At 41.6% G+C, this 16,302-nt stretch overlaps 1 protein-coding gene across 3 annotated transcripts in view; it reads right to left on the bottom strand.

Moving 5' to 3' along the window:
- The window catches only part of gpalpp1 (GPALPP motifs containing 1), a 31,743-nt gene that overhangs the window by 4,375 nt on the left and 11,066 nt on the right, over positions 1-16,302 (bottom strand). The window contains exons 6-7 of one of the 3 annotated variants that reach the window (XR_015427574.1): positions 8,205-10,473; positions 1,310-8,132 (exon numbers count right to left, since the gene is read on the bottom strand). The exons of 1 other annotated variant lie outside the window; for it this stretch is intronic. The gene's annotated coding sequence lies outside the window, so the exon portion shown is untranslated. Of the gene's footprint in view, positions 1-1,309; positions 10,474-16,302 lie in introns of those variants that run through there. One more of the 3 variants, XM_087145280.1, reaches the window with a different exon arrangement.

Below are 16,302 nucleotides of genomic sequence, written 5' to 3'. Positions count from 1 at the left end.
TAAACACTTGGAACCTTGTAGTCTTTCTGTTACATATTGTATGTTTTCAGGAGAACACATAAAAAATGGGGTAATGAAGTGGTACTTGCGCCTCGGATTGGACCTCGCCGGATTCTGCAGAAAAGAATTCCTCAGCTTCAGGGATATTTGGTGATTGTTGGAATAGCCACTTGTTATTTAACAAAATGCCATATCAGTGCTTGTTATGTTTTTTTAGGGCAAATGTAGAAGTTTGTTTTCAGAGCAGAACAGAGAAAAGCACAGATGATCCAGGCTTCATCATTAAACGAGGGAATTGCAAAACTTCATATGAGAAATATGATTCCTTTCGTAAACACATCTCGTAAACATCAACTGATTTGACATTGGAGAGAGATATTGGGAGGCATGTGGCCTAGTGGTTAGGGTCGGTAGCTTCTTATCATAGGGTCAGGGACTAACAGGAAAATAATTCAAGATCGTCACATTTGAAACCAACTGTTTTGCCCTCCTTGGATGAAATTTTCTGTGGATGCTTGATATGCTTCCCCCCTTACAGGCTGCTACACTATGACATTTGAAAAAACTTATGAGTTTGTCTACACAGTAGTAACCTTAACAACTGCATGTATGTGGCCCAAATTTGCTTACTTCCCAGTCGCTGTTTACAGTGGACATGGAAATTTGTATCCAAATTTATGTGGAACTCGGTTGGGTAATACATGATCTAGCTTTGATTTCATAGCAAAATCATTGTTGTTTTCTCTTTCATAGGCTAAAAACTTCAAGTACGTCTTCTTGGGAGATCAGCATAACTTTCTTGCTATGCAAGACATGCACAAACTGCATCCTGAGGAGGAGTTCTTCAAATGTCGATGGTGCAGTGTTTATTACATGCAGCACAGTCAATAGAAGCCACCCTGGCCTTGGCAAACATCCACAATGTCATTGGCAGATTTAGGCACAAGATGACACTTGTGCATATAAAAAAATGTTTAAATGGTACTTAAAATGTCTTGGGTTAGTTTCAATCATATTACATTTGCTCATCATATTTTTACTCTGTTATAACACAGTTGGTAGAGCATTGAAGTGGCAGTGTATATGCTTGAGGCTAAAGTCCAAGTTCTGTCCATCTACCTTTTCAATGAAATTGAATTTGATTTTAAGCATATTAAAAAAGAGTAAGCATAACATGATTTCCTCTTCTTTGGTTGCTCATTAGTGTATTAAATTGAAAATTGTACATTGAAAAGGCAAAAAATACCACCTATTCATGCTCATGCTTGACTGTGTTATAGTTAATGACTTGACATTCTTATTTCATTGATAAGGGTTCCATATCATAAGCTTTTATTTTTCTTGGTTATTTTACATTTTTGGTTGGCCTACATGTAGGTGCAGTCGTGTCACACAATAAAGAAGGAGACAGCACTCCTAGGAAAGGGGGAGTGGAAGAACACTTGCTTCAAAGCCTTGAACCAGAAGGTAAGTCCACACTAAATTAAATCTAGAAACACAGGTTTATTGATGCAATTATATTTACACTGTATCCACCTGAACAAATAGAATGCCTTGATGTGGCACAGTACATGTACTTTGTTTCAGGGATTCCTTTTTTCCCCCCAATTGTTGGCCTCATAGGACTTGAACTGGGTCCAAGAGATGAAAGGCAAGGAAAGAACCAAAGTCCCTCCGCTGACGGTCGCTGAAACAATAGGCGTGTACAATGAATGTTAATGAAGTGTTTCAGGAGATTTTTGGAGACACTGACTCCGCAGATTCAGACTCTAAAAAGCCTTTTTTGAGCGGTTTTGACGACAATTAAGTGTAATAATGGCATGGACCGGACCGGAGGAAATGACGGCAGTGGGTCGGATTTTGTCAATGGCCCCGGTGAAAATTGGCAACAGGCGGCCAGGGCTGGTGATGATGTCGCGTGGGAGGCCTTTCGGAGGGCGTACCAAGACGACTGGCAGGTAAATTTCAACCATCAGAATGGTCAGCTGTTATTTGATGGCGATGAGGAACCCACTGAATATGGGATTTTTTCTCATTTTTTGGATGGGGATATCATTGATCTGTTGGTTCGTGAAACAAACCGATATGCTGCCACAACCATAGAAAGCAAGGGAGGCATGGACAATCTCAGCCAACATTCAAGATTCAGGAAATGGAAAGAAGTTCAGGCCAATGCTGTTGATGGGTATTGATCGCCGTTCCAACTACGAACTCTACTGGACCACTGAGTGGACATTGGAAGCCCCCGGCATCATATCTATCATGTCACGTGATAGATTTTACCTGATACTGACCTTCCTTCACTGCACTGATAATGCCCAACTCACTAGACCTGCAGATGAAAATCATGACAGGCGGGGAAAAATCAAGGAAATAATGGATTTGCTTGTGGATCGATGGCAGACAGCCTGTTACCCGGATCAAGAACTATCCGATGAAACGATAATCCCTTTCAAAGGGTGCACTGCTATGAAGGTGTACAAGCCGAACAAGCCCCACAAATGGGGATTGAACTGTTGAAACTTGGCTGAGGCAAAAACAGGATATGTGTGGAAATCGGAACTTTATCAAGGCAAGCAGGATAACCAAGCTGAGGTGGGCTTGTACCATGATGTTGTCACAACTCTGTGTCAGCCTGTATATAATAGGGGCCACCATGTTTACAAGGAAAATTTGTTTACGTCCCCTACCCTGTTTCATGATGTCAGCAACCATGGTACAGGGGCATGTGGAACCCTCCGAACCAACCGTGTCGGAACACCAGATGAAATAAAAAAAGCTAAGCTTAAAGCCAGTGACCCCCTTCTTGCTGTTTGCGATGGAAAGGCCCTGTACTTGTCATGGTTTGACAAACGACAGGTAAATGTCGTCTCAACTGTGCACAATGCGACTACATTAAAAAAAATGTTCATGCACGAGGCCAGAACAATCCACTCAAGGTGGATAAGCCTGCAGTTATTGAATGCTACACCAAGTACATGGGAGGAGTAGATCGGGCAGACCAGGGTATGTGGTATTACTTGAATATCCACAAGACATTGAAGTGGTGGAAGAAGGTATTCGTCTACCTTCATGAGGTGAGCTATGTCAATAGCTGGAAAGCAGTTACTGCATGTTACTGTACCAAGAACAAATATTTTGTATCAATAGATGAGGAATTTCATCAGGAACATTTGTTTTATTTTGCATATCCCTCTAAAACACTTCCTTCACCAAGTAAATGCCGTTTGACTTATTGTGGGTCTAAAAAAAGTTCCCCGGCACAGGAAATACAGCAGCAGAGGATACGTGTTTAAAAAATCCATAGCGTGTTAAGGGTTAAAGGGTTCTAGCCATCCCTGACGGTCTCTACAAGAACTGCAAGGGCTAACTGAGGAGGCATCCTGCCATGAAAGAGCTCATTTCCCCCGAGACAGAAAATCAATTTTCATTCAATTTTTTATTTATTTATTGCTGTTTATATTGTTATTGTATTTTCTTGTATTTTATGTCTTGCTTTTTATCTTTAATTTTTGATGTATGCATGTAAAGATCTCAACCATTGGCTGTAATTGAGATTTTAATTATAAACCAGTAATGAATGATGCCACGAATGAATGAAATGGAGTAAAATTAAGAGCCGATACACGAAGATGTCTCCTTAAAATATCATTCATACCTGTAGTTTTAAACCAGTACACTGGAAGTCTGTTAATTCTTGAATATCTGTCAAAATGGCTACGTACATGTACATGTACGCGTATCTGTGTACATGTAGGAATGAACGGAGAGGAAATTACATTGTAAGAGAACAGGCAAGGTGTCATCGGGCAGATCAAACCACGATTATAACTAATGGCATGGCACAGTCAAAAACTGATGTGCCCACCCCTCTCAGGCGTGACCAAGCATCTGTACATTAATCTGTCCAGGTGTATTGATGAACACAGTAGTTTCAGAGGGGAGACTTCAGATGGTATTCATTGATCATAAGAGAAGAACTGCATGACAGCAATTGACAATTCACTCTCCACACACACGTCGTGCATAGAGAGAGAAATTAGGAAAAAAGCTTTTTCTTCAGATGGATAATTGCTTCCAAGAAAACAAGAACGGCTATATCCTTGGTTTTGCTGCACGTCTGGTAGAACTTGCTATGTCTGAAGAGGTAAGGAGCATACCACGCACAAAGAACATGAACTTACAGTTACCGGCCCAAATAACTGCCCTGAAAGATCTGCTGACGACCATCTCAGCCACCCAGCCAACTACCCAGCAATTACCAAGCGCAAGACAGAATCAGTTCCACCCCCACCGACCCCCCAGTTTTCCAACGCCAACAGTAAGGCTGAGGACAGCAGCAAGCACAACTGGCCAGGCCCTGATGATGATGATGTACCCGTGCCGTGGACGTGGAGGTGAGTGTAGAAGTAGGCAAACATGTCCGGCCTGGGGTATTGAATGTAACTATTGTCATAAGTTCCGTCATTTCGCTAGAGTGTGTTTCCAACGTAACAGATCTAACACCATCAATGATATACACCCGTCAAATCAATGACTAAAAAATAAGACACCTCTTGTTCAACACCTTACTAATGTTTCTGCCATGTCAAGCGGAAGCAATCTAGTCCAGATAAAAATTGGCTTCGATAATTGATTTGCGTTACTTGATACAGGTGCATTAATACACATACGCGCAGCATTTTCCTCAAGATCACTTCCCTTGGGGACGTTCAGACATGCCATTAATTTCAGGTGTTGCTGGCCATGTAACCAGAGTTATGGGCAAGGTTGTTCTGCCGCTTGCTATTGGAGAGCAGAATTTCAGGCATCCTTTCTACATCCTGGAAACTATGAACCATGAAATCATTCTTGGTATAGACTTCTTGAAGCGCAAAGGCCAAGATGAGGAAAATCATGTAGTGCTCCCTGATTCCCCTTTATTCCATTAGTAGGTAAAGAGGCAAAGAAGGTAACTGTCAGGGCAGTGTGTAATGTATCATTGCCACACAGAGCACAGACTGTACTTCCTGTTCAATGTAGTAATATTAAGACTCAGTACGGCATTATTGAACCTGTTCCAACTTATATGATGACAAACAGTTAGGCGCTAAGTATGTTGTTAATTCTGTTTATGGTAACACTATATATCAGTTCATGAATCCCGCTGTCAATTCCGTGCAGATAAACGTAACCAAGTGGTTGGCTTTTGGGAGCCACTCTCTGTTATGTGTATTGAAAGTTTTAAGGTCAACGGAAATGATACCACCACGGTTAAGACTAAACAAACAGATGTGACACACTGTAACTGAAAGTGTTGAGCACCCTGACATTGTAGAGGAACTTGCTATCACTATGGAAGATTCTGATTTAACAACAGATCAAAAGCAACAACTTATCTCATTTTTGGCTCAGAACAAGGAGGTTTTTGCGAAAGATGCAACTGATTTGGGCACCACCAATGTTCATCACCACAGAAAAGACATGGGTGACGCAAAACCAATCCACCAACATTTCTATCACACTTCCCTGTTCATAAGGCAGAAATTGACAAGCAAATCCTAGATATGCTCAATGCTGACATAATAGAACCATCAACCTCACCCTGGGCTAGCCCGGTTGTTCTTGTGAAAAAGAAGAATGGCGAATTCCGCTTTGCTATCGATTACCGTCGCCTCAATTGAGTCACAAAACCCATGTCTTTCCCTCTACCACGAACTGATGATGTATATGACACCATAGGTGAATCACATGCTTCGATATTCACTGTAGCCGATCTCGTGTCAGGATTTTGGCAAATATCTTTGGATAAAGATAGCCATGTGAAAACAGCTTTCACATCCCATAGTGGCGATTACCAGTTCAAGAAAGTTCCATTTGGTTTATGAATTTATGCACCAGTTCCTTCCAACAGTGTCCAAATGGTTATGACCTAAGTGTTGTGTGGGCTAACTTGGAAATCCCAGTTTGACAAGAAACCTAACCCCCCCCAGCTTATCAAGGACAAAAAGTATGGTTGTACTCTGCAAAACTTCAAGTTGGCTTGTCGCCTAAAATGTGCCATAAGTGGCTAGGGCCTTACTATATCTGTGACAACTTCACCTACAAACTTCTGCAGGTGTAGTGATAACAAACTTATGTTATCCCCAGTCCACGGGAATCGGCTGAAGCAATACCATGATCCTAAAGACAGACTGGTTCACTTTCTTAGACAGCCACACTGAGCTCGGTGCTGACCAATATGAGGGCAGTGACACTATCAGTGACCCTGCTAAGGACCCACTTAATTCTAAACCCACTCAATTGGACAATGAACAGGTGCCACAACTTCCACCTGTTGTCTTGGGCAGTCCCACACAGCCCTCTGGCAATAAACCACCAGACACTAATGACCAAGGTCATAGTGATTGGTTTATTGTTCATAGTCTCAGATGATCTGCCACTATCAATAGCAAGCGTCATTATCAAGTGAAGTGGAAAGGGAAAAACACAACAACTTGGGAACCTGAAGAAAATATTCCTGATAAATTGATCTGAGACTTCCACATACCAAAAACCAAGCAGTCTAAAGCATATAAGTGCAGAAGATGAACATAATTGTATTCGAGAGTTCACACTTTGTAATTAGTCTCTTGAAGAAACGTGTTCATGATGTAGTATGAACTTTCACTGAAGTTATGTAATGTCTAATGTACCTTCTAATCTTTATTCGTTATTTGCTCATTTTTCTTAAGGTATTTGTCAGTTTGTTACCTTCTTTGCTTTGTACTACATGTACATGTATATGCCGGCCATGGACAGGATTGCAGTACCTGTACACTCATTCTCATGTATTTCTGTGGTTTTATACAGCTATATACTCTTGTATTCCTCGACTTTTTGAACGAGTAGGTTTTAACTTTAACTCATTATGATTTTCGTGATTGGACTTTAATTACATGTATATGTCAAAATGATTTTACTAAGTTGTCGACATCAAACGTTGTATTTGCCATCACAAAAACTCCAGAAGTTGTGTGACAAAGGTGACGTGGAAATGTACACAATATCTTTTTCATTCACTGCCATTCAGGGTTGCCTCCCCAAGTTCTACACCCTTCATGGCCGTTCCACCCACATAGCGCTAGCGTAAAATAAGTACCGATATTCGTTTGTTCCTTGTTTTCTAACTCCACTCATGCGTGTGACGTCACACAAGATGGCGCTCCCCAAGCACGGAATTCCGTGCAGAAATAATTCTCGATAAAAAACAGATTAACTCAAAGAATTATATGTCTTATTGACGGAGGACTGTAAAACTAATTTTTCCACTCAGAAATCACAAAATAGATCGCTATTTGCCTCCAGGAACTGTTAACGCTGAAATTTTCTGTGACTTGGTCAACGTACTTGCGTGCAATGTGGACGACGAAAAGACCTCAGAAACAGAGAACCGGGGTGTTCTCCAAAAAACCAATATACGCAAATAAAAGGCCAATGTGTAACAAGTTCAAAATGATTCATTTAGTCACTGGGTCAGACCACTGTGTCTGAATCTGCGACGTTGAAATGTACGTTAAAATCACTTCCCAACGTAAAGAATTTTGGTTGCCTCGTCGCTGGTAAACGGCATCCTAAGCGCGTAACGCACATCGCAATACGGGAACCTATAGGCTGCGCGCTGAGCGCGCGCTGTACAAAATTTGCCGGGAATACACAATACATGTACACTGTGTTTATCCGGGATTGTGCTTTAGTCATGTTTACATATCGGGGGGTAACAACATGAGCTTCAAATTTCACCAAGAGTCACTAGAGAAAATCTGCCGAATTTGCACCGAAAGGCTCCATCCAGGAATGAGAAATCCAAGTCGGAAACCAGTCTCTTGCATCAATATCCGTAAGGAAATTTACAGCGTTTTTCAAGTGAGCACCTGGAAAGACTGTTCAGACCAGCATCCTGCTTTTGTTTGTGAAAGGTGTTCTAGAAACATTCGGCATTTTACTGCTGGCACAAGAAATATTGATATTGATAAACTGCGATTGAACCAGATTGTGCAATCAGATTGGCCAAAGCATAAACGACAAGGCGACTGTTTTGTGTGTGATCTGGTAATTAAGCAAGGGAAAGGGGGAGGATCACACAAAAGAAGATCGAGTACGGTACCAGCAGCCTCTCTTGTGCCACCTTCACAATTTTCAATTAATATTACTGATGAGAACATCTTTCAATATTTGCACAAAACCTTGACAACAGTTCCAGTACCCATTAGTTTGGACCTGATTGACGAGAGAGGAGGCATTTTCATATGTCCCATCTGTCAGTGCATATTAAGCAGGCCAGTAGTTCAAACTCCTTGTGAACATAATTTGTGCCACATGTCTCAGTGCTTATTTTAAGCACTGCAGGAGTGATGATGTCAAATGTCCACTATGCAATCGAGTAATTGGTTACGGACAAGTGACTAAAGTGACTAACCTGAATCTGTCAGTTTTTGCACCAGCACCCGAGCTGGAAAAAGAAGAAACTCTGGGGGCGGGTAGTTAAATTAGAGAAGCCCCTAGCATAGTGTACTTACCACACTGCAATAGAAAAACACAACCATCATTTTTTTGTTCATTGTTCCGTTAATATAGTTATACAACTTCATACGGTGGGTGTTCGACCCAATCGGACACCCGATATAGTGATTATAATACCAAATTAAAAGATTTCTTTTGTGAAAGACATACTCAAAACTTAATGTTTTCAAGGACATCAATGACACTGCAATGCTCCACACCTATGTGTATTTTAGTTCGACCCCGTCTCATTCTCAATCCCAAGCAAATTTACTCCACCTCTTGGGTTCTGCGATGCCCACTGCCCAATTCTTAGTTGCTGAGAGACATTTTCGTGTTGATACACACTAGCTGTCAACTTTTAATTTAATATGGTAATCTTCAATTTACAGTCTGTGTTATAACTCCAGTGTTGTCTTCACACCCAGGATGATATAGCTGGATATGGCATCGATCACTACATCCCGGACTCGAAGATCTTACTGTCTGTTAATACATGTATATAATGTTGCTTATAAAAGGATATCTTTTGTGTCTTTTCATTTGTTCTAGTGACATTCTGGACGCCTTGAGCTTCCGACTAGTATAACTTTTCCAATAAGTGGTCATGCTGAATTACAATTTGGAAAAGAAAAATAATTTACTAACTATGAAAGATCTTACGTCCTACGTCTTGACGAGAGCTGGATTTATACAGAAATGATTGCCCAAAACACATCATGTTTTCTGTTGGCTTAATAATTTAGTTTCTTATTTAATCCTGTGTTTTAACGTTTGCACTCTATGGGTGAAAGATTTCAGTGCATTGTCAGTAGTGTATTGGGCCTTGATAAGACACTTTATGTAAATTTATGCATGACATCATCATGTCATTTGCATAAATGAATAATGATGTTACTGTGAACGTGTCTAAACTCATTTCACTTATAGGGTAAACGGTATCCAAAATGCGCGGGAGAACTGCGAGTCAGACAAAGAAATCAGCGAGTGTTTGTGCGTTATGTAACGCGTCAGACTCGGAACAGGAAATTTAACGGAGGGGGCTGTATCAATACTCGGCGGGAGGATTCTGAAACAGATCCGGAGGTCAACCAATCAAAACTCAGTATAGTAGAGCCAATCACAGGACGTCTCTTATCAACTGTTTGCATTTGAAGCCCTGTAAAGGTGCTAACCTTAGAAAAACTGTACATAACCTTAAAATCTTGATCGGACAGAATACGCAGGTTTTGGAAAAAACAAGGAGCCACGAATCGTAATTTAAGCAGGCAGAAAATTCAAATGGAACAGTCAGTTTGTTGAGCGTATTCCCGTCATCATGTACAGCGCAGAAGATGTGCATCTTTACCCGGCTGAAAAATGGATGTTTTTTCTCGAGTTCTTTGCACTGACACAGTTTGAGCAACATACATGTACCTTAGAACTTTGGCTTGCTGAAATTGACGGTCTGCTGGATTCGAGCGATCATCCCTTTTCATCACAAGATCTCTTGTTTGAAAATGAACAACTGTGTGCTCATCTCGTGGGGAACTCGGAACTCAGTCAGTATGACCAGGCAGGTGCAGGATGGAGCGAGCACCCGCCCGCTAACAGGGAAAACCAACCTCTCATGCCAGGTAAGAAAACTTTTTAAAAAAAATCTGTTTTGCAAGCTTGTTTTGTGTACACCGTTGTACCGTCTAATTTTGCACAAATCTGTTTTGAGCTGTTAGTCTACGCTTAACTAATGACTCATGCTTGATTTGTTTCAGACCACGGCCGTGTCAGCAGGGGTAGTGAACCCGGAACAAGCGGGGTAGGATCTATACCGGTAGCTGGTGCTAGCCCTGGCTCTGTCAAGATTGATTCGGACGAGGAGAGCCTTCCATCTTTTACCGACGCTGATTTGGACCCTGAGTGGAGCTTGGACGAGCCACCATCCAAGAGACTTCGGACAGCAGCGCCAGAGGATTTCTACAACATCATGAGTGTTAAAGAAAAACACATCAAGAAGTTTCAGGCGCATACTTATGATTATAACATCCAGTTTCAAAATATGGAAGAGGCGAGCCTTCACAAGACTTTGCCCCTCTTGAATGATATATTTGAGAGCATTATAAGGCGTCTACGGTATGGTGTAGAGCATAACGATAGGGTTCGCATGGTGTTCAATTAACCTGTCTTGATTTTCCTTATATCCCTCCCGTTCATGCGCATGGATCAATTATCGGCCGAACGATTGTTTGGAAGGATAGAGACCATGTTAAATAGCTATCAATTTATTCGATTTGATGAAACCATTACCATTCATTTTCGTACACATGAAGTGTCTGAGGGGTGGTAAGACCAACACCCCATCCCGTATCATGACCCTGCAAGACATTTTGGCTAACAAACGAAGTATCGTTAAAATTCAAGATGAAGGTACAAATACGTGCATGGCCCATGCCATTGTAGTTGGCCAAGCACTTCAAGAAAGAGAAGGCAATGCTTTAACTTATATTCTCAAGAACAGAAAGAACCACATTGCACTGCAAGTTACCGATTTGCACAAGAGAGCGGGGATTGTAGAAGGTACGCTGGGTGGGATTGATGAGCTTCAGCAATTTCAAGATGTCTTAGAGAATTAAAGGCTTATTGTTCTCTCTAGAGAACATTGCTATGCTTGCATTTTCAAGGGGCCAGAAAAACCTCGTACAATTTATCTGCATTTGGCTGAGGGGCATTATGATGTCATACGCTCTACGCCAGGTTTTCTGAACCGTAGTAACTATTGCGACGTGTGTCAGACTGGATACAATAGTGGTGCAGCCAACCACGTCTGTAAGATCTCATGCAAGCTGTGCTTCTCGTTGGGATGCAAGACAGCTGAAATTGAACAATGGGTTCATTGTAACAATTGCAATCGTAACTTCAAAAGTCAGACATGCTTTAATAATCACAAGACGAGAGTGATAGGAAAGAAAACAGTCGTTTTATCGTTGTGATGTGTACGTAAGTGTTGCTGTAACTGCCAAGTGCGGTAAGCATGTTTAAACAAAAAAGTTTTTGTCCCACTTGCAGAGAGATGGTTCAATTTGACCACAAGTGTTACATCAAGGCAATTGAAAAGAATGTGGAGAAAGACCCACGTGCTAGAGCGTATACGATGGGAAACCACACGGGAGAAATGTTGAATGATGAACAAGTTGAGGGGGGAGCGCTCGCTGAAGAGGTAATGGAAGAAGTAGCGGCAGAAGAAAAAGAAGGCGTTGGGAGATCAAAACAGGGCTAAAGAAATAAGAAAGCCAAACAAGCGCTGAAGTACATATTCTTTGACTGACTGTACGCAGGACAGCGGCACTCACATACCCAATCTTTGCGTAGCTGAAATGGTGTGAAATTTGTGCGGGGAAGCTCGCCGATTTTCAATGTTCATGCTGTACTTCTCGTAGAATATTTAAGGGAAAAGATACTCAGAGCCAATTCTGTGAGTGGTTATTTATCTCATAAATTTAGAAACAGAGAATTTATAGCTATTGCACATAACGCTAAAGGGTATGATTCATACTTCCTTCTTGGGTTCCTGTACAAAAATGCAGTTACTCCATCCGTAGTGTACACCGGTGCCAAGGTTATGTGTATAAATATCCATCAGTTCAACCACAAGGTCATTGATTCTATGAGTTTTTTGCCTATGGCCCTGTCGGCCATACCCGCCACCTTCGGTTTGGATGAAATGAAGGGATTTTTTCCTCACTTGTTTAATACTGCGGCTAATCAAAACTATGCGGGACCCCTGCCGTCCAAACAATACTACGGTCCTGATTCAATGTCAAACAAGCGCGGGCAAGAATAGAATTCAATGATTGGTATGAGACACAGCAAACACTCAATCGCCCCTTTGACCTGCAGGAAGAATTACTTTCTTACTGCATCAGCCATGTTGACATCCTGAAGCGCTGCTGCGCACAGTTTTGGGAGTTGTTCATGCGGGCGTCGTCGACTGGGTCAGAGGACCATATCGCCGAGAAACTGGAAGCCATCATCGATGACTGGCATCTCCCTAAACCAAAAATTGCAGCCATCGTGACTGACAATGCGTCAAACATCACTTAGGCTGTGCGTGAAGTGATGGCAGTCACCAATGTCCCATGTTGCGGGCATACTCTAAACCTTGTAGTAAAAGCTGGATTACCTTGCCGCGGTATTCACACAACATTGGCAAAGTGCTCCAAGCTAGTGGAGTTTGTCAGACGTTCTGCCAAGGCCAAGTACGCGCTGACTGAGGCACAGGAAGCGCTGGATTTCCCGTCTCACAAGCTTATTCAGGACGTGGAGACACGATGGGGCTCAACCTACGATATGCTAACAAGAATCGTTGAGCAGCAACAACCTTTATGCAATATGCTTGTGGCCTCAAAGCGGAAAGATCTTGATCTTTCCGATAAAGAGGTCAAAATCGTCGAAAACCTTATTCAAATTCTAGGGCCAATGAAAAAAGTTACCGAGCTATTCTCAGGGGAGACTTAGGTCACACTGTCTGGAGTCTTACCTGCTATCAGATACATCGAAGGAGTGCTCGATGAGAAGCACCAAGACATCCGAGAAATCATCTCCAACTACTACGGTGACCTTGATATTCGCAATTTTTTGCTCTTGTCAAGTTTTCTAGATGGGAGGTACAAACGCCTTGCCTTTCTGCCAGACGCAGCAGCAAAAGCGAGGGTCATAGACTTGGCCAAGCGTCACGTGGCCGCATTGATTGCCCAACACGACAGCATATGTATGAGGTTGGAGACAAAAGGAACAATGCCAAGGGTAGAAATCTTAATGAGACAGCATATGTATGAGGTTGGAGACAAAGGGAACAAGGCGAAGGGTAGAAATCTTAATGAGACAGCATATGTATGAGGTTGGAGACAAAAGGAACAATGGGAAGGGTAGAAATCTTAATGAGACAGCATATGTATGAGGTTGGAGACAAAAGGAGCAATGGGAAGGGTAGAAATCTTAATGAGACAGCATATGTATGAGGTTGGAGACAAAAGGAACAATGGGAAGGGTAGAAATCTTAATGAGACAGCATATGTATGAGGTTGGAGACAAAAGGAACAATGGGAAGGGTAGAAATCTTAATGAGACAGCATATGTATGAGGTTGGAGACAAAAGAAACAATGGGAAGGGTAGAAATCTTAATGAGACAGCATATGTATGAGGTTGGAGACAAAGGGAACAATGGGAAGGGTAGAAATCTTAGTGAGACAGCATATGTATGAGGTTGGAGACAAAAGGAACAATGGGAAGGGTAGAAATCTTAATGAGACAGCATATGTATGAGGTTAGAGACAAAAGGAGCAATGGGAAGGGTAGAAATCTTAGTGAGGCAGCATATGTATGAGGTTGGAGACAAAAGGAACAATGGGAAGGGTAGAAATCTTAATGAGACAGCATATGTATGAGGTTGGAGACAAAGGGAACAAGGCGAAGGGTAGAAATCTTAATGAGACAGCATATGTATGAGGTTGGAGACAAAGGGAACAATGGGAAGGGTAGAAATCTTAATGAGACAGCATATGTATGAGGTTGGAGACAAAGGGAACAAGGCGAAGGGTAGAAATCTTAATGAGACAGCATATGTATGAGGTTGGAGACAAAGGGAACAATGGGAAGGGTAGAAATCTTAATGAGACAGCATATGTATGAGGTTGGAGACAAAGGGAACAATGGGAAGGGTAGAAATCTTAATGAGACAGCATATGTATGAGGTTGGAGACAAAAGGAACAATACCAAGGGTAGAAATCTTAATGAGACAGCATATGTATGAGGTTGGAGACAAAGGGAACAATGCCAAGGGTAGAAATCTTAATGAGACAGCATATGTATGAGGTTGGAGACAAAGGGAACAATGGGAAGGGTAGAAATCTTAATGAGACAGCATATGTATGAGGTTGGAGACAAAAGGAACAATGGGAAGGGTAGAAATCTTAGTGAGGCAGCATATGTATGAGGTTGGAGACAAAAGGAACAATGCCAAGGGTAGAAATCTTAATGAGACAGCATATGTATGAGGTTGGAGACAAAAGGAACAATGGGAAGGGTAGAAATCTTAATGAGACAGCATATGTATGAGGTTGGAGACAAAGGGAACAAGGCGAAGGGTAGAAATCTTAATGAGACAGCATATGTATGAGGTTGGAGACAAAGGGAACAATGGGAAGGGTAGAAATCTTAATGAGACAGCATATGTATGAGGTTGGAGACAAAGGGAACAATGGGAAGGGTAGAAATCTTAATGAGACAGCATATGTATGAGGTTGGAGACAAAGGGAACAAGGCGAAGGGTAGAAATCTTAATGAGACAGCATATGTATGAGGTTGGAGACAAAGGGAACAATGGGAAGGGTAGAAATCTTAATGAGACAGCATATGTATGAGGTTGGAGACAAAAGGAACAATGGGAAGGGTAGAAATCTTAATGAGACAGCATATGTATGAGGTTGGAGACAAAAGGAACAATGCCAAGGGTAGAAATCTTAATGAGACAGCATATGTATGAGGTTGGAGACAAAAGGAACAATGGGAAGGGTAGAAATCTTAATGAGGCAGCATATGTATGAGGTTGGAGACAAAAGGAACAATGGGAAGGGTAGAAATCTTAATGAGACAGCATATGTATGAGGTTGGAGACAAAAGGAACAATGGGAAGGGTAGAAATCTTAATGAGACAGCATATGTATGAGGTTAGAGACAAAGGGAACAATACCAAGGGTAGAAATCTTAATGAGACAGCATATGTATGAGGTTGGAGACAAAAGGAACAATGGGAAGGGTAGAAATCTTAATGAGACAGCATATGTATGAGGTTGGAGACAAAAGGAGCAATGGGAAGGGTAGAAATCTTAATGAGACAGCATATGTATGAGGTTGGAGACAAAAGGAACAATGGGAAGGGTAGAAATCTTAATGAGACAGCATATGTATGAGGTTGGAGACAAAAGGAACAATGCCAAGGGTAGAAATCTTAATGAGACAGCATATGTATGAGGTTGGAGACAAAAGGAACAATGCCAAGGGTAGAAATCTTAATGAGACAGCATATGTATGAGGTTGGAGACAAAGGGAACAAGGCGAAGGGTAGAAATCTTAATGAGACAGCATATGTATGAGGTTGGAGACAAAGGGAACAATGCCAAGGGTAGAAATCTTAATGATTGTAAGAATTAAAATGTGAAAATGTACTATTGTGCAGTAATATGTGAAAATAGACCTATGATGACCTATGATTTAAACGGCCTTACATGTATAGTGGTAAGGTCATCAAAAGTAGTGGGGATACAATTGCAGTCCATTGGTTTCAAGGCTCCTGGTTGAAGCCATGGATGGAGGTAAACCTAGGAGTTGGGAAGAACAGACGTGCGTACACCAATAAACTATCAGTTGAATCAGTCATTCACTGGGGGTTTTCTTTGACATCAAACCTTAAGGCATTGTCTGAATAGTGCAATGAAGACAGAACTTCGTGCAAAGTATGCTGAATTAGATGAATTCCACCATAATACATCATTGATATAAAAACAAGTTCCAAGTGTTAATCACAGTGGTCATTCACTATAGCAATTTCAAATGCTAATGAACAATTCCATGGTATCTGGTTAGCCCAATCAAATGATAATTTGACTGTGAATTGGGGAGTACATGTACACATGGCCTTGGTGATCCTGTTGATGTACATGTAGCGTGAGTACATGTAGGTTATACCAATTGGCGTACTGAATTGGGGAGTACATAGTGTACATGTGTGGAGTCCGTAGAGCCACAG

This window comes from Acanthaster planci, linkage group LG14 (genome assembly GCF_054643075.1).
Source record: "Acanthaster planci isolate LZ-2023a linkage group LG14, COTS_SCS, whole genome shotgun sequence".
Taxonomy (NCBI): domain Eukaryota; kingdom Metazoa; phylum Echinodermata; class Asteroidea; order Valvatida; family Acanthasteridae; genus Acanthaster; species Acanthaster planci.
The sequence above is the reverse complement of the archived record's forward strand: the minus strand, read 5'-3'. Positions and strand labels throughout refer to the sequence as shown.